Raw genomic sequence first — 23,494 nt, 5'->3', positions numbered from 1 at the left:
TACAAATACAAATTATCATTAAAATAAATATATAGATATATGTTTAAGGCACATATTATGATATTTTAGAGTATGTATACATGGTTAATGACTAAAACAAACATATTCATTATCTCACACACTTTCCTTTTATGTATAGTGAGAATACTACTCTCAGCCATTTTTATATATACAATTCATTGTTATTAACTATATTCACCATATTATATAATGGATCTCTAGAATTTATTCCTCCTAATGGGTATTTTATATGCTTTGACACATGTCTTTCTAATTTCCCTTCCCAGCCTCTGGTAACTATCATTCTACTCTCTGCTTTTAGGTTTTTACCTTTTTTAGATTTCATACAGAAGTAAGATGATATTTGATTTTCTAACTCTGCCTTATTTCACTTAACATAATATTCTCCAACTTCACCCATGCTGTTATAAATGACAAGCTTGCCTTTCTTTTTAAAGCAAAATAGTATTCCCTCATATATATAGACCATAAAAAATATGGTCTTCATCCATTCCTCTGTTGATGGAATTTAGGTTGCTTCTTAACCTGTGGATCTCTTAGGGGCAAAGTGTTATATTTCTGAATCCTCAAGGAGTCTAGTGATTAGCACTGGTTTTAGCTTTGACTGTACTTGCTCAGAGCTTGTCTGGATCTTCCAAGCAGAGATAAATGATACTGTGACATGCAGGATATATATCCATTTAAATGTCTCCCCCAGTAGGCTGTAGACTTCTTGTGTGAACATTAAAAGAAAAAGTAGATTGGGAATTGAGTTCAATCTTTCTTTTGCACTGCAAGTTCCCACTGAAGTGGTCCCTGTGTCTATTATAATGGTCCTCTTTAAATTAACTCTGCCTTACCATCTTTCAAATAGGAATGAAAAGAAAACATAGTCAACTGAATTAAATTCATTGGCATTTGGTGGAACTGAATATTAGGTTTGAGATGCTGCTATGTCTCCCAGAGGTAAAATGCCCTTCTTTCTGGATGCAAATACTCCAGAAGGTAAAGTGTGGCTCTGATCTAGATAAAACCGGGTATACTGAGGAATGCCCTAAGTTCAGTTGGTAAGGACAAGGAGTTGGAGGTATTAAAACTTACAGACTGACCAAAGTCAAGCTTTGTGCAGTGCCAGATAGCCATTTAGAAATGGGGAAATTAACTGAGATATGGGAAATTATGACTTGTCCAGGTTTCAGAGTCAGAGTTAGGGAGAGACCCATTCCTGCCCACTTTATAAGGTACTGCGTTGACAGCAATCAGCAGCTCTGCTTGCACCTTGAGTGGAACGACCTTCCCAGTCCTCTCCAATCAGGCCCCTCAGGAAGACTCTGGCCAGGCTCTCCTATACAAAAGCCTGTGATCTAGAAACAGTATCACCTTAGGAAACTTCCAGAAAGTTATATTTGTACCATTAGGTACACTATTTATGATCAAGCACTGCACTTGTCCAGTGGACTACTGGAGGAATGAAGTTCAAGTGCCCAAGCTGTGAATTCTGACATGTGGCTGTTTGTTTGGGAAAGAGTAGTGCCCGAAGGCATTTCTCTAATAAACCACAAAAGCACAGTACAAGGAAGCAAAAGCTCCAGATATTGCAACTTAGGATAGGATTCTGCTGGCCTCCCAGGGAGGTCACCTGGGCGGGGCCTGCAAAGTTCAAGGCCGATGCTGTTGGTGTTCTGGAATCAAGAAAACAGTACTGTCCTGAGGCTCAGGGTCACCCATTCCCTGCCTACCAGTACCATGACCTCCTCCCATGGCCCTGTAGTGCCGCCCAGGCTCCATCCTCCCTTCTCTGCTTGTATGTTCATTTCTAGTTTCTTCTCCTGGCTTGTTCCTCTCAGCTTCAGGTTTCACCATATATTTTTGGTGAAAATTTCTTGTAACTTATATCCTTATAACAAGGATAAAATGTTTGGATTAACATCGTTTACAAACTCTAGATCATTTCTTCTTAGACCTTAAATATTTTTATTTGATGATTTAATGGGTCCCTCTCCAAGAGATGTTAAAATCCAGTAGGGAAAAGTTCTGGCCTATTTTGTTCACTGAGGGAGCTTTGATTTCTAACATAGTGCCTTGTACATAGAAGCTATCCAACAATCCTGTATTGAAAAAACTAAGTAAAGAATATTTTGAGGAGAGAAGCCTGGACTTCCATAATTGCTCTGCTGGTTAGCATCTGTGTGACTGCCAAATGACATACCACTCTGAGCGTCAGTTTCTTCATCTGTAAAATTGAGACATAATGCAATTTCCTGCCTATTTATTTGTACTATTTTAAGGATATATGTGATAACAAGGATAAAATGTTTGATAAGCTGTAAAGAACCTTTCATCTGGGCCATATTAATCATAGTTAAGGAGCATAAACAAATGGATTTGACTTTAGGTAGAGGAAAAAGAGGTTATGAAAGAGGGTTTTACCTGGGCTGGGGCTCTAGCTCAGTGGCAGAGCACTTGCCTAGCTCTTGTGAGGCACCGGGTTCAATCTTTAGCACCACATATAAATAAATAAAATAAAGGTACGTTGTCCATCTACAATTACAAAAAAAATATTTAAAAAGAGAAGATTTTACCCAAGCCAGGCAAAGAAAGCTGGGGATCTTCCTTCAAAATACTACTGTAACTTTTTTAAAGAAGGTATGCAAATGAAAAGAATAAGGTATCCTTTAATTCCCAAGGATATTTTCATACTTAATTGAAAATCATCAGATTTTTTTCTTAGGGTAAGAAAGAATTGTGTTTGGGTAGCAATCTCATGGGGAGATTTTAATGAATGTATTTGTAATTAAGAACATGGGTTGGGGTTCAGACAGAATTGCATTTGACTTTCAGATATTCCACTGCCAAACTGTGGTGATGCTTTGGCTTAAGATTGCCTAGTTTCTCTGAACCTTGGATTCAATGTCTATAAAGTAGGAATAATGAATAATGATATCTCTTGGGGTTGGTATATGGATTGAATGAGGAAATCTGTGGAAGCAGTTAGCAGAGAACCTGGCACATATTAAGGGAAAAATGAATAATAGTCTTGTTATTCTATTCTATTTAATTGTATTCTACTTTGAGCTGTTCCAGAGAGGGTAATGACACTTAATCATGCAAGCAGCATTAATGAGCTAATATTAATAATGAGCTGCCTACTCTGGACAGGTGTCAACTTCATACAACATATTAATAAAACTGATAGGAGGCTGCCAACATCACCCTCATTTTATGTAATAAAATTCAAGTCTGAATTCATGAGCCAGAGCAAGGAATCAGAGCTAAGAAAATGAGACTCCAGAGTTCCTGCTCATAACTATTACACTCTGTTGCCCTGGTACATGTAGAGTGGTAGCTACTAACAAAAACCTGGGTCAAGCAAGGAGCACTGCAGCTATCAGCCTGTTTGTCCACAGATTCACCTGTATCAGTTATTTTTCTCATTGGCCTCTGAATCTCCTACTGGCCTCTGAATGAAGGTCTCATTCACTTCATTTACCTATGTTTTAGTGCAATTTGTTATATCAAACATGTAGGGTACACCATGCTTTCCTAATTCTTGGCAGAAAGCAAACTGGATTTGGGCTGCAGGACAAAATCATGATGTCTAATTAGATTGGAATTTCAGATAAATAATGAGAGATCATTTAATACATTGAAAATGTTTCATAGGATATAGTTATACAAAAATGATTTGTTTTTTTAGTAGATATTTCTGTTTGCTTTAGCTGAAATTTTAATTTAACCATGCAACCTATATTTTTATTTGTTGAATTGGGCAACTCTACCTGGAGAAGGCTTCACAGCTGTTTTCTTACATGATACATCATATCATCAACTGAAGTAGAGGACTGAGGGGAGACAAAACATGATTAATGCATGGCATATGAGAACCTCAAATCATATGTAGAAACTGCAAGTTATTAAAGGGCTCAGTTCCTATTTTTTAACCTTTATTTAATTTATTTATTTTTATGGGATGCTGAGGATCAAACCCAGAGCCTCGAACGTGCGAGGCGAGTGCTCTACCACTGAGCCACAACTCCAACCCCTCGGTTCCTCTTTAATATGACATCTGGAATATGTTTGTCCCATGTGTGCCTCATAAAGAAATTAAAAGCCCCTCCCTTGTTCTTAGTTCACTCCAGATGAAGTTTCAAACCAGTTCTGGAAGGGATACATATGAGTTCAGGGCAGGGCTCCCATTCCCACAGTGTCTACCTGCTGAGGACTGGTCACACGGCCACTTTAAAACCAGTCTATATGTGGCTTATAACTTAGCTAATTCTCATGTCACAGATCCATTTATTAATTATTTATTCAACGAATGTGATTTGAGTTTGTGTAACTTGCCAGGTGCTCTTTTAGACATTGGGAGCAAGAAAATGCAAAACTCCAGTCCTTGCCCTCACCTTTGTTATGGGGGTGAACCTGTAGCCATGTAATTGCAATTTAAATAAAAGAAATGCTAATGAAGTTGTGAACAGGTTCTGATGGAGACTAGCAGGGAGTGGCTGACATGGCCTGGGGACTTGGGGTCATTTGTTTGGGCCTTGATTGGTAATTATGTAGGTGTTCACTATGCTGGCAAGGTGTAAAGAAGACACTTCAGGTAGGAAGGATGACATCTGCTTCCGCCAATGCACAAGGTATGGAATAGCATAGCATGCTTCCAAGAATGAGCCTTCAGATGCTTCATAGTTCATATGAAGTGGAATAAAGTGAATTAACTAAGGTTTGTTTTGATTAATGTCCGAATTAGTAAGAGATAAGGGACTGGGAGAGGGGAAAATGAAAGGGAACCGAGAACATTTTGGTGAGGGAGCATTATGTACTGAAATACATATCTAGCAATTTTTCCTCTGTTCTTTCTTTCCTAATCAGACTTTCAGGTGAGGACATCCTCAGTCTCTTAATTGCCAGTTAGAAATGCTGATGTTCTTCAGCCCCTTATCACCACAGAACCAATTTTCTCACAAAGTCTTGCCAATTCTCTCACAGTCCTCAAATCCCACCAACTTCACCTCTGCCATAGGTGTCCTGGTAAGGAACTTTGTCTGGATCACTGCAATAGCAGTCTAAGGTTTGAGGATGTCTAAGGTGTGAGGTCTGCCTCTCCTACATTCCAGGCCATCTCCCACTTGGCTGCTATTTCTGATTTCTAAAACGTAATTATGTTTATATCCTGTGTCATTTCCTTTACCTATAGAATTTCTAAAGACAAGGCCTTTTGTATGTCATTCAAGGTCAGTGTCTCCAGCTTCATCTCCAGAGTAGAATAGAATAGTTCTTAAAGCACGGGTTAGATGGCCTACATTAGTTCTTTCTGCCTTTGCCTGGCATGTACTGGGATGCATACCCTGGTTGTTTATATCCAGACCCCCCTAATCATTCAGGTCTGTGTCTGTCCCCTAGTTGTTAAATAAATTAGTATCCTCTCAGTTACTGAATTCTTTATTTGGCAAGTTGCATATACTCAGTAAACTTCAGTTATCCCTTCTCAATATGAAGACAACCTCATGAAGTTTGTATGAGTGTAAATGAATTTATGCTATAAAACGCTTAGCACTGTGAATTTTACATAAATGTTGACTCTGCAGGAAAACTTCCCACCAATCTCTAACCATGTCATTTCCCCTCTTACCTTCCCAGGTTTACCCCTAGACCTTTACTTGTTTTAACATCTGGTTTGTTCTGTTTGGAATATTCAACCCCAACTACTCATTCTTGAAATATTACATTCTTTAGAAAGACATTGTGACCACATCACTGATCTAATTCATGGCAGAATTAATTACTTCTCCTGGCTCACTCTGCTCACACCTCTATTATAGCCTGTATTGTACTGAATCATAAGTTATTGTTTATATATATCTGCCACGGCCATTAGGCTACAGGCTCCTCAAGAATGAGCCATGCCTTATTTATCCTCAAATACCCTTTGCTGACAACCATGACTGGCAGGTGGAGAGTGTTGAATAAATGCAGTTAGTGTTCCACAGATGCTTATTGAATGTGTGAATGTAGAATTGGGGCCAGCAGTAGAGGTGATTCCAGAGCCCCACTGGAATGAGAGCCAAAGCTCAAGGCAAGGGCTCAGGTGTAAACAAGGAAGACAGTGAAGAGTCCAGAGGCTTTTGTTCTTCTAGCAGCTGGAACTATGGCTGAGGGTGGAGACAACATTCCAGAAGAGGTACTTTGCCTTGCCTCACTTTGACACAGGGGATGGAGTGAGGGGGATTTATTTTTATTCTTAATCATTCATTTGTTTTTATGATGTTCCAGATCAGACTCAAGATCTCATGCTACATGAGCTTCACTACTGAAGTACATGTTCAACCCCCTCCCTAGGTGTTTTATTTATTTTTTATTTATTTTATTTTTTGGGGGGAGGGGAATACTTTAACAAGCAAGAACAAATGAATCACATAAAAAAATAGTGTCTTTCCCCTAGATTATGAAGTCTACAGCACTAAATTCATAGGGTAAATATTTCTGTGCTGGCCATATATAATTTATCTCTGCCAGAAAAGGGTATGATAATATCTAAAGCAAAAAATTTACCAAATGAGGTAATGGAACAAAACTGATTTTAAAACTATAAACTATCCAACTGTAAATAGAGAACTATAAGGTGAAGGCAAATTGTGGTTAAATAAAGGAGATTAGTCTATCAAGTCAATAATGAGATAAAAAAGGATCCATAAAAATTAGTTGGTTCATAAATAGGCAAAAAAGGATGAGAAACAAAGAACAACATTTAACAATACTGGAGATGTTATCACAACCATATGAATAATTGCACTAAATATAAATAATCTAAATGTATTAATTATAAAAAAGATCATCAAATTTTGTTGTATATAAAGAATTCAATTGAAATTGAATTAAAAAAAGATACAGTCAATCTCCATCAAAATACCAACACTGTTCTTCTGAAAACTGGAAAAATAGTCCTCAAATTCATTTGGAAAAATAAAAGACCCAGAAACCCCCAAAATTATGAGCAATAAGAGTAAGACTGCAGAATCATAATACCCAATTTCAAATTAACTACAGATATAGAAAAAAAAAAAAACCAGCATGGTATTGGCATCAAAACAGACATGAAGACCAATGAAACAGAATTGAAGACAGAGACAAACTCATATGGATACAGTCATCTGCTGCTTTACAAAGGTGCCAAAAACATGTTGGAGAAAAGATAACCATTTTAACAAGTGGTGCTGGGAAAACTGGATATATGTATGTGGGAGAATGAAGCTATATCCCTTTCTTTCACTCTGTGCAAAAGTCACCTCAAAGTGGATCAGAGACATCGGAATTAGACCAGAAACTTTCAGCTGCTAAAAGAAAACAGGGTCAACACTTCAACATACTGGTACAGGCATTGACTTCCTTAGCAAGACCCCTAAAACTCAATAAATAAAACCAAGAATCAATAAGTGGGATAACACCAAATTAAAAAGCTTCTGCTCAGAAAGCATGAAGAATCTATAGAATGGGAGAAAAATTTTGCCAGCTACTCCTCAGGCAGGGGATTAATATTCAGAATATATAAAGAACTCGAAAACTTAATATCAAAACAAAACAAAACAAAAAAAAAAACCCTCAGTGAATAAATGGGCAAAATAACCAAGTCGATATTTCTCAAAAGAAGAAGAAATACAAATGGCCAACAAAAGTATGAAAATTGTCCAACATTCTTAGCAATCAGCAAAGTAAAACTACATTGAAATTCCATTTCACTTCAGTTAGAATGGTAATTATGAAGAATACAAATAATGAGGATGTGGGGGAAAAGGTACACTCATACATTTTTGGTGGGACTGAAAATTAGTAAAACCACTTTGGAAAGCAATATGGAGATTTTTCAAAAGATTCGGAATGGAACCATCACATGGCCCAACTATTCCACTCCTTGGTATTTATCCAAAATAATTAAAGTTAGCATACTGTATTTCCTTATTGATACAATATTACAGCAGCACAATTCACAACAGCAAGTGATGGAACCAGTCCAGCTGTCCATCAACATATGAATGGATAAAGAAATGTGGTATACATATATACAGTAGAGTTTTATTCAGCCATAAAGAAGAATGAAATTATGGTATTTGCTGATAAATGGATAGGACTGGAAAACATCATGCTCAGTGAAATAAACCAGACTCAGAAAATCGAAGGATGAATATTTTCTCTTATATACAGAAGCTAGAGAAAAATAGGAGGAAAATGTGGGAGGGTTAGCTCTGAAAACAGAAGGGATATTAAAGGAGTAGAGGAAAGGGACTGAGGGAAAGGGAGGAGGGACAGGAAAAGGGTGAAAATGTGGAATGAAATTGATGAAATTATGCTGTGTTCATACTTGCATATACCACAGTGGATTCCACTTTTATGTATCCCTATAAAGTACCAATTTAAAAAATATATAAAGACAAGGAAAGACCACTGAGAGTAGAGGAAAAGGAACAGGGGGAAGTAGAAGGGAAGAAAACCAGGAAGTACTGTGGACTGAAATGGAGTAAATTGCATTTCATGCACGTTTAATTACATCAAATGAACCCTACCATAATTGATACAATGCACTAATTGAAACATTAAAAATGTACTTTAATATAAAGTCATAAATAAAAGTAAATGAATATAAAAGATGTATTTTCAAACACTAATTAAAAGAAATTTAGATTGTTCATATTAGTATTAGAACAAATAGTATTCAGAACAAAAAATATTATCAGAGCTAGGCATAGTGGCACACAACTATAATCCCTGGGCTTGGGAGGCTGAGGCAGGAGAATCATAAGTTCAAAGCCAGCCTCAGCAACTTAGTGAGGGTCTAAAGCAACTTATAGAGACTGTGAACCTAAATAAAATATAAAAAAGGGCTGGGAATCTGGGAATGTTACTCAGTAGCTCAGTAGTTAAGTGCCCCTAGATTAAATTCCTGGTACAAAAAAATTATATATATATATATATATATATACACACACACACATACACACTCACACACACACATATATATGTATATATATATATATATATACACACATACACACACACATATATATATATACACGTACACACACACACATATATATGTATATATATATACACACATACACACACACATATATATATACACACATACACACACACACATATATATGTATATATATATATACACACATACACACACACACATATATATACACACATACACACACACACATATATATATGTATATATATATATACACACACATACACACACACACATATATATATGTATATATATATATATATATATATATATCCAGAGATAAAGACAGATATTGTATAATCATAAAGGCTCAACTAAGAAAACATAAAAATGATAAATCATATATGTGTATGGAATTAACAATAAATTCCCAAAACCTGACAGACAAGAGAAACATATAAATTGACCATTATAGTTAGAGACTTCAAAACTAATTTCTCAGTGATGGAGCATACAGACAAAGAAACTGAAAATTTTTTATAGTAGTTGTATTTTACCTGCAGGTTATGTTACAATACCTCCACTGGAGGCGTGAAACTTCAGGATAACAATGTGTATATATACATACATACATAGATGTGTGTGTGTTTGTATTATATAAATACCTAGGATAAAGTTTAATTTATAAATTAGTCCCAGAAAGTCACTACAGTAATTAATAATAAAATAGACCATTTATAACAATATTACAGCAATATAATGACCTTTTTCTTTTTTTATTAAATCTAAATTGAGAACTTTCACCTTTTCACTTAAAGGAAGTACTTTATGGCTTCTGTTTGGAATGTTTGAATGGCCAACATGACAATGCTTGCACTTTGGGGCCATTGTTAAGTAAAATAAAAAGTTAACTTAAAAGCAAGCACTGTGATACAGTAATAGCTGCTCTAATAACAGAGATGACTAGTAAATGACTAAAAGGTGGGTAACATCTCTAGTGTTCTGGTGTGGATAAGCTAAACAAAGAGATGATTCATGTACCAGGTGGAAGGGAGCAAGATGATGTAAGATTTCACCCTGCACATGGTGCACAATTTGAAACTTACTAATGTTAATTCCTGGAAATTTCCACATAATATTTTTAGATCACAACTGACTGCAGGTAGCTGAAGTTGTGAAAATCAAAACCATGGATTGGGGGGTGGACAGAGGTTACTGTGCCACAATTAACAAAATTGACCTAATTAACATTAAAAAGAAGAAGGAGGAGGAGGAGGAGGAGGAGGAGGAGGAGGAGAAGAAGAAGAAGAAGAAGAAGAAGAAGAAGAAGAAGAAGAAGACAACTCCAACCAAACCCAAATAGTCAAATACTTTTTTTTTTCATTTTCAGAGGGAAGACTAATCAAGATAGACTTTATTGAGTCACTAAATAAATCTTAACAAATTTAACAGAATTGAAATAAGAAAAACTTCATATTTTTTTCTGTAATGGAATCAAACTATAAAGCAAATAATCATCTATATAAAATGTCTTCACATATTCAGAAATTAAATTTAAAACTCATAAATAACACTGGTTTAATAAATAGCTCCCAAGAGACACTAAACCATATTTTAGATTAAATACAAATATGCCATATGAAAATTTGTGGGAGGAAGCTAAAGCAATGCATTTAAGTAAATTTAAAGCAGTAAGTACCAGTATTAAATTAAAGGAAAATCAATGAACTTTCCTTCCATCCAAGAAATTAGATAAAAAACAAATTAACCCCCAAAATAAATAGAAGAAATAGTATAATAAACATGAAGATTATGCATCACTTAAATTAAGAACAGAAAAAATATAGAAAAAGAAGCAGGGAAATCAGAATCTAACCCTTCACAAAAGAAAAAAATCAATAAACATCTAGACAAATTTATTAAGGAGACAGATGGGGGAAAGAGATTGAAGACAAATTACCACTAACAGAACTGAGGAAGAGATATTACTATATACTCTAGAGATATGAAAATAATTATAAGAAATAATATGGAACAACTCTATGTCCATAGATATAACAACTTAGGTAAAATAGGCAGATTCCTTGAAATACAAACTGATTTAGGTCACTCAAGAATAGTTCTATATCTTCTATACAATATATACAATATGTGGCTTCTTTGTGTTTAGCTTCTTTCACTTCTCATAGCTGTTGTTCAGGTCCTTCTATGTTGCAATAAGTATCAATACTTCATTGCTTTTGATTGCTGAGTAATATTCCAGTGCATAGATATACCACATTATGTATTATTTCCACTATTTGACTACTGTAGATAATGCTGCTATGAACATTCCTGTATGGGTATTTGCATGGACACGTGTTTCCATTTCTCATGGGTATACACATAGGAGTGGAAGTGCTAGGTCATGTGGTAACTCATTTTAATCCTGTGAGGACTGCCAGACTCTTCCAAAATAGTTGCACTGTTTTATATCCTCAGTAGCAATGTACAACTGTTCTGGTTTCTCCATACTAAAACCTACCCTTGTTATTATGTTATTTTTAGTGTAGCCATTCCAATATGTGTGAAAGGGTCTATAAATCTTATTTTGATTTGCAATTTCCTAGTGATTAATATTACTGAGCATACTTCATTGTGTTCCCTAGTATAATAATTTTTTGAGGTCAAACTTATGCTGATATCAAAATCAGAAAAAGAAAAGACAACAAGAAGAGTACAGATAAATATTACTCAAACATAAAAATTAAGACACCAAATAAAGTACTAGGAAGTCAATCAAGGATTATATCTGAAATGCAAGGCTCATTGAACATTTTGAAATCAATCAATGCAATTTACCATGTGACCAGATTAAGAAGAAAAAAAACATAATTATCTCATTAGTTAAAAAATAATTTGACAGAAATCCAACATTACTTGCATACATATGATCTATGTAAAATACATAATAGTATGTATGTGTGCATATACATCTCTCAGTGAACTAATAATAGATGGAAAATCCCTCAACCTGATAAGAAACATCTATAAAACATCCATAGCTATCATTATGCTTAATGTTAAGAGATGAAAACCTTTCACCTAAGATCAGATAAAAGATACAGATGTCCTCTCTCACTCTCCCTTTTAGATGTTGCATTGGAGGTCCTTCCACTTCAATACAGCAAGAAAAAGAAGTAAAAGATTTGGAAAGAAAGAAGTAACACTGTGGTCTAGTCATGGAAGACCTGACTGGCTCCATAGATTATATCAAAGAATCAACAAAAATGATACTGTAACTAGTAAGTGTATAAACAAGGTTACAGGATATAAGGTTAACATATACATCAATTGCATTTCTGTGTATGCACTTTTGTAAAACAATTGGAAACTGAAATTTAACTGTACTGTTTTTAAAAACAACAAAACCATAAAACACTTAGATAAATGTTTAAGAAGACATTGTTAAGGAAAAATCAATAACAATATAAACCACAGACTAGGAAAAACTTCACATACTTGCTAAAGAATTTATAGTCAGAATATATAAATCCTTTTCAAAACTAAATAAAAGGAAAACAACCCAACTTTTAAATCAGGTTAAAAGTTTCAAACATACTCCTTTGGAGTAGATACATGGGTGACAAATAAGTATGTGGAAAGATGCTCTGTACCCCTCATCACCAGAAAAGTGAAAATCAAAACAAGACATTCCTATTTACTTATCAGAATGACTAAAATGAAAAGAAATACAAACAATTTAAAAAAGCAAGTAGAGAAATCAAAACTTTCATACATTATTGGTGGGAATATAAAATAGGAAAACAATTGGGAAGTTTATTATAAATTAAATATATACTTAACCATGTGAACAAGGTATATATATATAATCAATATCTCATCTCATGCAGAAACAATATGTGAATATTTATAGTGAATTCACTGGCAATAGCCCCAAATTTAAAATAATCCAAACGTCCCTCAGTTGGTGAATAGATAAATCACCATGGTGTATCCACCTAGTACTGTTCAGACAATTAAAAGCAAACTGATACGCACAGCACAATGGATGAGCTCCAAAGCGTTACTCTGATGTGACCCAGACCACAATGCTGTAATTATAATTTTCATGTTCTGAAAAATGCAAGCTCACTGGTTGCTAGGATGTGAGCTGGAAGCCATGAGCTTATCATATTCTTATTATATTGTGTTTTTATAGGATAGTGAGTATGTCATGAGTATAGTTGTGGATACAACATCTTGTGTTTGCCAACCCACAGAGTTTCATACTTAAGTGGCATCTTTAAACCATGTGCAGAACATACATTAATATCTCACTATGTGTAAATTATACACTAAGAGAAAAAAAGCGAAAGTATTTGCACCAGCCTTGTGGCTGCTGCTGCTGCTGCTGCTGCTGGTCCTGGTGGGAGTGTTGAGAATAAGCCCTGGTTGGGTGGCTTATGTTTTGTGACAGTTCTGCAGCTAACTGGCTGAATGACTTTGAACACTTCTTTCCCCCTTCCTGAGCCCAAGTTTCTACATTTTTCCTGTGAGAAGTCTGGATGGGGTAATGACTAGAGTGCCTTCCTGGCCCTGGCATGCTATGATAGCAAAACAGTTGATTTCTTTAATTGCTTTTATACCCCTCAGTCTTTGAGACTTGGTGCTTTTGCTGAGATCTAGACTGGGCTCAAGGTCTGACATATTTCCACACCTCACAGGTATATGTGCTATGCACCACGAGGGCTAGATATTGTCCTTTGTCCTTCACATGCACCATTCTTCAAGACTTATGACTGAGTTGTGAACCGCTGTCATCAACAGCAACCGGAGCCTGGGGAAGAACTTAAAAACAAAGCAAAGCAAATAGCAAACATTTGTTTTGTACATGAGACACTGTTTTCTCTGTTTCTCTTGATTGAACAACTCAATGGAATTTAGTAAGAATAATTTCCATTCTTAAGGCTCACACCCATATGGGAACTCATGCATTCCTCACAATTACCCTACCCTGATATGTAGGTCACAACGTATATAATTATCCTCATTTTAAAATGCATTAAAAGGAAAGAAAAACTAACAGCAACAATGGCAAAATAAACTAAGGTGTGGACATTTTAAATCAATTAATCTAGTGTCAATATATCATTAAAGGGCAGATGTGGGATTTATACCTTCATTTCTATCTGATGTTAAAACTCGTAGTAAGAGTGGAGCTAACTGGGTTCCAATCTGAAATGTGGGACTATTCTTTCATTTATTCACTTATTCTGAGGTACTTTCTAACCTATGAGCTGCCAGGGACTATACTATGCTCACGAGATACAGCAATGGACTGGACAGCTGTGCTCACTGCCACCATTGAACCTGCAGCCTCCTGGGGATGTGAACTAACCAATCAGGAATTAACCTATCATTCCAGCATCATTGCTGTGCTAGGACATGATAGCATACAAAGGAAGGCTGGGGACCTTCTCAAGGGCTGTGTTATCTATGCTGAATGTAAAAGAAAAGTAGTAGTTAGAGATTTAGGAAAAAGCAAATAGACAATAAATAGAAGCACTCAAGGAATTCAGGATCTTGCAGTAAAATCATCACTTAGTTGTGCCAGGAGAGTGCTCTACCACTGAGCCACAACCCTAGCCCCACATCACTTAGTTGTATGAGGAGAGGCTGGGAAATATCCAGGGGTGACTCATTCAGAATTCTGAAAGCTATTATAAGCAGCTGGGACTTTTTTCTAAGAGCAACATGGAAGGGTTTTAAGTACAGTAGTGACATGACCAGTATTTTATTCATCAGCTTCTTTGATCTGTAGTAGAAAATAAGAGTAAACCAAGACTATTTAGCAGATTATTATCGTTCTAGCACTCCTTGCTGTCATAACAATGCCCTCAATGACAGTGGCTAAAAGTCAGCTTAGAGTCAGTGTGATGTAGGTAAGCAGACAGACAGGAACAGTATTTTTTGAACTTTTTCAGCCCAATTATTGCATTTTGACACACATTTTATACTAGGCATAATATAAAATTAGTAGACTGTGTATCCTACTAACACATAATTTTTTTAAAAATTCTGTAAAATTTCTTAACTGTAATGTAAATAAGAATTAACTAATATAATATGTATTTTAATATGATTATGACGACACTAAAAAAGCAAATTCTCTCTAAAGTTACAAAGTCCCTCTGTGAAGCATTGCCATTTTCACTGGGAATGACCAGATCAGATTGACATTTTGGGAGAGGGACTTTTAGTGGAGAAAAGGGATAGCATTGTTTTGGCAATCACGCTCAGCAAGAGACCAAAACAATGCTATCCCTTTTCTCCTTGGGTTGGATAACTCAGGTTTATTTGTGCTGGTGAACCCAGATGAGTAGTGCTTTGGAGTCCTGGGCCTTGGGCTGAGGTTACATGGGGCTTTTATAGGAAATTTGACATCTTTTCTTAACCATTACAACATTGGTGGGTTTGAATTCTTGACCTATGTGACTAAAGACCATGAACAGGAAATTTATGATAAGTAATTCACAGGTGTAGAACAAAGGCAGTAAAATGTTATCATGAAGTAGCCTTCACCACAGGCAGCAGGAAGTCAAGATGACTTGAGTTTATCTCCCTAAGAGCTCTATTTTTAAGAAATAAGCCAAGGAGGTTATAGTTAAGACAGCAGTTAATTGGCATAATAACCTACAATGTATACTAGCAATTAAGTCCTGTAACTACATTCCTACAGTGTTCAGAAAATTACAAAGTGTAAGAAGAAAGGACTCTTCACCTGGACCTGTTGAATCTCTGGCCTTGAAAGTCCTGCACAAGGGTGTTTACATTTCTAGAGGGAGTCCTCAGACTTGAGAGACAGCTATTTACAATCCAATAGATAGGGACCCAGGATTAATTAGGTTCCCTGAAGAGAGGCTGACCAGGGGTGAGGGGGAAATTAACCCTTTCCCCAGGCATTGGTTCTTCATCATAATGTTTTTATAATTTCATTTTATAATCAAGTCTGGTGTCTCCATCATAGTATTGGGTATTGAAATGGAGCAAACTATGTTATAAGGCATTTATGAATATGTCAAAGTGAACCTCATTATTAGTTATAACTATAATGCACTCAAAATTAAAAAATATACATAAAAAAGTGGAATGATATTTAGGATGCCATGTTGTAAAGTCTTGGTGGGTTTGACTTGAGTGGGGCAAGGGAGAAGTCAAATATGTCCCCTCTGTTTCTTTTGTGGGTGACAGTGGGTGGTGCATTATACAGCATTGCAAATATGACATGAAGAGGGTTGGGGGCAGGGGAAGGATTACAGGCTCCATATTGTGCCACAGTCTGGCTGCAGCAAAATAACCAGGGGGTGACAAACAACTTGTGTAGATTGATACAGCAGGAGTGGAAGCCGTTTATTGTAGGACAACAGAGGTATTTATACATTACACACAGCTTATCTAATTAACATAAACTAGATACAGCAGTCAACCAATAAGGAATCTCCACACTTAATGGCTTGCTGGCATTACTTCACAAACCACTCCCTCTGGCAAAATGCCAGGCGCCATCCAGACTTGTTTACAGACTCTAACATTTGCCAGGTGCCATCCAGACTTATTTACAGACTCTAACAATATTGTACACTGAATTTAAAATTCTCCTAAGGCATTTACACTGGAGATGATTAGTAACAGTCATTTTATAAGACTGAATATAGCTCAAAGCTCAAAAAGAGAGGACTTTCCTGGAGATGGAAATTTGGAATCATCCTTGTTCAGATAGAAAACAAAGCCTTGTAGCAGATGGGACTATTCAAGGGCAGTGGGTAGAATTAGAAGAGAAAGGCACTTAGGGAAGCACTTGAGGACCACAGAAAGTGAGAAGATCTCACAGGGAAATTTACAAGAAGTTATCCAAAGGTAAAAGATGAAAAAAGAAAAGGATGTTTATATGCCAGAGAAACCAAAGGAAGAGAGGGTTTACAGAAAGGGAACTACTGGCTGCTTTGGATACTGCTTAGAGACAGAGGAAGATGAGGATCAGCCACCAGGAGGTCCCCTGCAGGAAGAGTGTCTGGATGGTGGGATGAGCGCCACCCTCACACACACAGCAGGTGGTGTGAGGGGAGTGGGGCATGGAAGTAAATTTCATCAGGATAAACATCTCTCTGAGGGCTGGTTTCCATGTCTGTGAAACCTAGGTGTCCACGGTCCCTTTCCATTTCAAAAGTGTAAGAAATGTAAAGAATTTAATATGATGAATGTATACTATTGTCATACAGAGGAGAAACAGCAAAATCATCCTTTACTCTCGCCAATCCTGCTGCTTCTGTCCTATTGAACTCATCTCTGCATATTCTTAAACTGTTCACAATGTAGAGTCCCATGTGACTGGGAAGGTGAACAATCTCAGGGTTGCCATTGTGGTCAGAGGTGTGTTCACCCCACTGCTCACCAGCTCTCTAGAGGCTTGCTCTACTGCCCCTGAAGCATGCATCCAGACCACGGCTGGCTTCAGTTCTGCCCAGAGGCTGGTTCACTGGGCTGCACAGAAGGTTCTGTGTATGTCACAGACTCTGACGTCAGATGAAAGGTTTTGATACTGCTTCTGCCAAGTTGTGAGCTATGATATCTCAAATTTCTTATCTGTAAAATGGGGATCATAACACCTAGATCTGAGAACTGTCAACAGTCTCAAATATGATCAGAAGCAGGCAAAGCAAAGCACAGTCTTTTGACAAAAATGTGTTAAAAATAATGAATTTCAAAAATTATATCATTTTTTGACAACTTTCACTGGTGAAATATATTTTACTGTTTTGGCTGAACATATCTTCTTCTCATTACCAAATGTTGGCCCTAGCTATTGCTTTTCAATCTGGGAAATGAGAATAATCCATTTTTCCACAACAGCACTTCAATCATTCAATATTCTCTCTCTGTGGGAAGCATTTCAATTCCTTCAAACTTTCCTTAAAGTGTTTTTTAAGGCCCATTTCCATCATTGTCGTTATCTTTCTAAATTCATTTCAAGGCATCCCTGTTCATCCAGAATGGAGATGTGGCCTTGGACCTGATGGTTGAAGGATCATGAAACTTCTTGGGATGTGTTGAGAGATGGTGAAGCATTAAGATAAGCTTCAGTGAGCCTGAGGGAGCCACTGGTGTTGGAAAGTACCCTTGGGAAGACAGGTCAGGGAGAGGTCTGAAGACATTTTAAAGGAATTAATTCCATTCTGTTGACAATGGAGATGCTTTCGTGTTTTTGGAATGAGTGGAGGCATGATCTGTCAGACATTTTGGCACATTATACTGGAAGTGGCATGCAGAGTGGATGTAAGGAAAAAAAGACCTCTGTGTGGGTAAAATAAAAACTAGCACTACTGGTGTTGTGATTTGTAAGAAAGGGTCAGATGTGATATCTATGTTAAAAATAATTGTAAGTGTCCTTCTTTCTTAGAATATTGAATAGGGACATGTTCATCAATTTTTAAAAACTAAATGCTGATTAATATCTTTTTATAGAACATCACATTATTTATAAATGCCAGAGAATGAAAGAAAGAGAAGGAAAGCCCTGGGGAAATTCACAGCTCTGGATAGGGTGATCAGAACTCTGCCTACAGCAGGAGACATTTGGACCTGCTTCCATGACCTGCTGTTTCAACAATGTGACAAGCAACAGAAAGGCACTCCTGTGAGCATTTAAATTACATTTAGCCAAATTGAATTAAAAATTTATTTCTGCAGCCTCACTAGGTTATATTTCAAGTGCTTTGTCACACTGGGTGAGTGGCAAGTGTCCTGGACAGCACAGCTAAGGAGCATTTCTGTCATCATGGGAAGTTCAGTTGGGCAGCGCTGAGCAGCAGAATGGTGATATACACAGAGAGGAAAAGTAAGACTTATGCAAGGTTTTGAGTTTGATCTTTGTTGTCTTGTATCAAGAAAGATATTATTGGCTACCAGAAATGGAAATTCCAACTCAAGTTGTTTTAAACCATAAATGGAGTCACTCAATTATCTAAAATAATCAGTCCAGAAATAACCCTCAGCTATAGCTCTCTCAAGGCAGATTCAGTGGAGCACACCTGTAATCTCAGCAACTTGGGAGACTGACGCAAAAGGATCATAAGTTCAAGGCCTGCCTCAACAACTTAGCTAGACCCCCTCTCAAAATGAAAACAATAAAAACAAAAAACAACATAAAATGTAGCTTGGTGGTAAAGCATTCCTGGGCTCAATTCCCAGCACCAAATAAATAAAGGAAGGGGAATGGGTGGGGGGGCAGATAGGCAGAGGGGAAGAAATGCTTCAGGGCTCTCAGTTTCCTTTTGACTTTTTCCTATCTTTTCCATGTGTTGGCAGTTGTTCTATATTTCCAATTGACAAATGACATGATTCCAAAGAAGAGAACTTATCTCCCTTTTGACATTGATCATTGCAAAGAAAATTCCTGCTCTCTCCTGGACCTACCATTTATATTCCTGCCCTGTACTATTTTACCATGGCTAAGGGAGTGTCATGTGGTGACTGATGCCTGACACAATCAGCGTGGCACAAGAGATAGGGTAATGCCAATGGGTTTTGTCGATGAGGCTAATCTATGGATGGAGTGTGGAGTCAGTCTGACCACCACCCAGTCTGGGTGGGATTAAATGGGGCCATGAAAATGCAATTCCTTACAAATTTCAGAATATGAAGCCATTACATGTTTTTTAGTTTTAAGAATAACAAATCTTCATCAATGTTGCATTTATTAGATTTGAAAGACTTCATCTGTTATAATGAAGATGAAGTAGAACAAATAAAAGAATAACCAGAAGTATGTTTTTGAAATTATTTTTGGTTTTATTTTAGGCATGACACAAACACACACACACACACACACACATATTACTTGTTGATGGAACTTTATTTTTATATGGTGCTGAGAATCAAACCCAGTGCCTCACACATGCTAGGCCAGCACTCTACCACTGAGCTACAACCCAAGCCCTCTCTTAGGCACGATTTTACAAAAAGTAATAAGTTCAAAATTGCTGGGAGTGATATATGAGTAGCTTAATGTATGAGATACCTATTGTTATATGAGTATCAAAACCCATGAATTATGTATATAAATACAATTTTTATTGTTCTATTGCCACTTTCTAAACCGCTTCTGTGACAAAAAAAAAAAAAAAAAAAACAACAGCAAAAAATAAATTGAAAAATTTGTTAATAACTCTTCCCAAAGCAGCCAACTGAAAAGTAAAAACCTCAAACTAGAATATTTGGTTCACCTATGAAAATGATCTAGTTGTTGTTACAAAGAAAGCCTGTTCCCTTCATATATTAGAGCAACTTTATCTCAGTTATTATAAAAGTAACCTCAACACATCATGAATCAAAGGAACCACATAAAACCTGTGTGAAATCAGCGGTTTTAATTGATTATATTCAAGACTCATAAAAAAAAGAAAATGGGAAAATGAAAATTTCAAATATATTTTTATGAAATTTGGCAATGGAATCCATGAAAAAGTATACCATATATAATACCAATATTAACAGATTAACAAAGCTTATTTTGCATGATGAAACTGTGAGAGTGCTAGAACACTAGAATTTCCTACAAAATTTGTACATTACTCTCTACTGAAGTAACTGCAGAACCAGTAACTTAAGCAGATCTAGCTTTAGGATGATTTTATTATATCTTTCTCTCTCCCACCCTTAGCATCTTGTCCTTTTCCTCTCAAAGACTTTCTTTATTTTCCACTGTCTTTGTTCTCAATATAGCCACTATAATGTTCATTCTGTAATTCTTCTTTCTTTGAATGAGAGAGCTCAGTGCCCTCTCCTCCCTTTCACAATACTCAGCTTACTTCATCCTGTTCCTCCTCCTCTTTGTCATGTTCTCTGGGTGGACCCGGCTCATCATCCAAACTGTGTTCATTACCTTTACTTTTATTCTCTTTCTCAGAGTTGACGTTTATTATATTTCTTACCAAATCTCTCTAAGTGTGTGTTACGGCAGCAATTAAAAAATATTTTCTCTATGAACTTTTAGGATTGTGAAATTTTAGGATTACTAAACAGTTGATAGTTGAGTTTTCTTTTAAAAAGACTTTCAAAGAATGTCTACTAACCTGAGAGCTTTGATTTTGTTTTCATTCAGATTGAAATAGTTGGAATCTGGGCATTTCCTTGCCAGGGTTTCTAAGTCCTCAAAAATGGTGTTGTCACTAAGAAGACTGGTCAGTGGGGATAATCCCTCCTCAGCCATGCTTAGAAACCCTGGTTCTTTAAAATGGTCATCATCTCTTCAATTTCCCCACTGGCAACCAACTGGTCACATAGGCTCTCCCTGAATGTCTCCTCTTCTGCCATTAATGTCATTTCCCTTCTCCTCCCTCTTATATTAATGACAGTTACAAAGCTTGAAAATATGTGGAAATATATTAAAAAGAAGACAAATTCAACACTCACCACAAAGAGGTGACGAAAAAAACAGAATAGCCAACAGAGTCCAAAGAGGAGGGATGCTAACTTGGTGCCCCCACCCTTATCTGTACACATCCACAGTTCCTTTCCCTTCAATGGCTGTTCAGATACTTGCATGATTTTCTTTAAAAATGTGTCATGTAATTGGAATATTAATCTAATGTGGCATGTGAATTAGATCTCAGAGGGAACAAAGAAGAAGCAGGAAATTATTTTACTGGTCCAGGTAAGAAACAAAGAAGAGGGATTGCACAATGATCTTCTCAGTAGGAATTAAATGGAGGATTTCAACACTCACGTGTTCTGTGTTCTAGAGCTAGAGTTTGTGAGACTTGTCTTAGCACTTGGGTGATTAGTAGGAAAGTGACAGTGACTTTATCATGAGTAGGAAACAGAGGGGGTAAGATCTGAGGAAAGATGCTAAGTTTGAGCTGAGTACTTGCTGGGACTCTCTTCAACATCTAGGTGGAGTTTTCCCATTGGTAGACGGCAAGAGGAACTGTGAAAATGTGTGCAAAAGGGTGTACCTGGGCCCCAATGTAAGAGGATTCAAGCATTAAATAGGCAAAAAAATTTTTTTTGGATAGACTATCAATTAAAAAAAGAACTAATAAATGTTTTTAAAAAGTACTTTGTAATAAATCTGAGAAGAAATAGGCTAATTTATAGGAGAATCCTACATCAATTTTCTTGAGGTTGAGAGAGAAGAGGATTTATGAAGGTAAGGAATTGTCTACTTGGGGAAAGAGAAGAATGAGGAGTTTTCACAATGATGCTAAGAGCACTGGTAACAGGTGCAACCTTCTGAATGAAGAGACATGTTTCTTCTCCACAGAGAGCGAATGTTCAGTTTCAGGAAAAACATAGAGGCAGAAAACAAAAAGTTGCACTCCCTTCTCCACTTCTCCACATTTTTTGGCGGCGGGGGGGGGGGGTCAAAGAGGAAGTGGAAATCAGCTTGGTCTGATCTTACAGAGTCAGGATAACATCAGATAATTTCAGTTTGCTCATTCGGAGTCACTCTCCACCCATACCTACCCTACTCTTACCTCACTGAGGCTGTACCTCCTGCTTTCCTGTTGGGTTTGGCCAATGGTGAACATGCATGGGAGATAGATCACAAGACACTAGGAAGGTGTTGTGTGGTATTCTCCCCCCTAGTTCATGCTCCGTCATTGTGTGTTGACCGTGTCCCTCTGTGGAGTCTTGTCTGTCTGTAACAGGGTGCAGTAGGATTTTGACTGGTTTTAGCTCAGAGTAAAGTGGAATAGGGATAAATAAGTGTCCTAAGAGATAGCACTTTGTAATGTCTGATCTTCATATTTCTAATTTAAACACCCAAGTTTCCCTTAAAACTCTTCCATTATCTGGATATGGATTAGTGCTTTGCTATTCAAAATATAATCTGTGGAACAGGTTCTCTTCTGAAAATGATGAATAATCCTAGGGTCATTATAGGCTTAGTAAGACAATGTGGGATTCTTGTTGTATACCATTTATTCATTAGATAAATACTATTGTTATAGCAAATAAGAAGGAAGCCTTTGTCTGAGGATGTCTTTGTAGCTGGAGTTCCCATGCAAGCAAAGCAAAACCCAATCTGATATGAATGGTAAACAAAACTTAAGTTTATCCAATCCAAAACTGCAAATAACTTCTAATTAGGGACTGTTCCTGGAGTGTACACAGATAAGGCGAAGGCCTACGTGTACCCAATTGAGTAATCCCTCCACTTTGTTTTTGTGTTCAGTCTATAAATATTGGTGCTAACACTGCAGAGAATTTTCTGAACCTCTTCTGGTTCTCAGTGTTGTTTGATTCAAGAGGCAAAGTTTTTTTCTTTTAAGATCACAGATAAGATCAATGTGCCAGGCATTGTGCAAGAAGTTCATAATCAGTAAGACATATAGTCTCTGGCATCACACAGCTTTAATTGTTTTTGAATCTCAGGGAACAAAATGATACCTGTTCCTTTTCTGGACCATGGCAGCATAGTATGGTAGATAGAATAAGGCACTCAAAGGTGAGAAAACATGGACTGTTGGCCTGCTTT

This window comes from Marmota monax, unplaced genomic scaffold (genome assembly GCF_021218885.2).
Source record: "Marmota monax isolate L192 unplaced genomic scaffold, Marmota_monax_Labrador192_F-V1.1 WCK01_AAM20220418_F8-fsc00006, whole genome shotgun sequence".
NCBI lineage: Eukaryota > Metazoa > Chordata > Mammalia > Rodentia > Sciuridae > Marmota > Marmota monax.
This window is presented reverse-complemented; position numbering follows the sequence as displayed.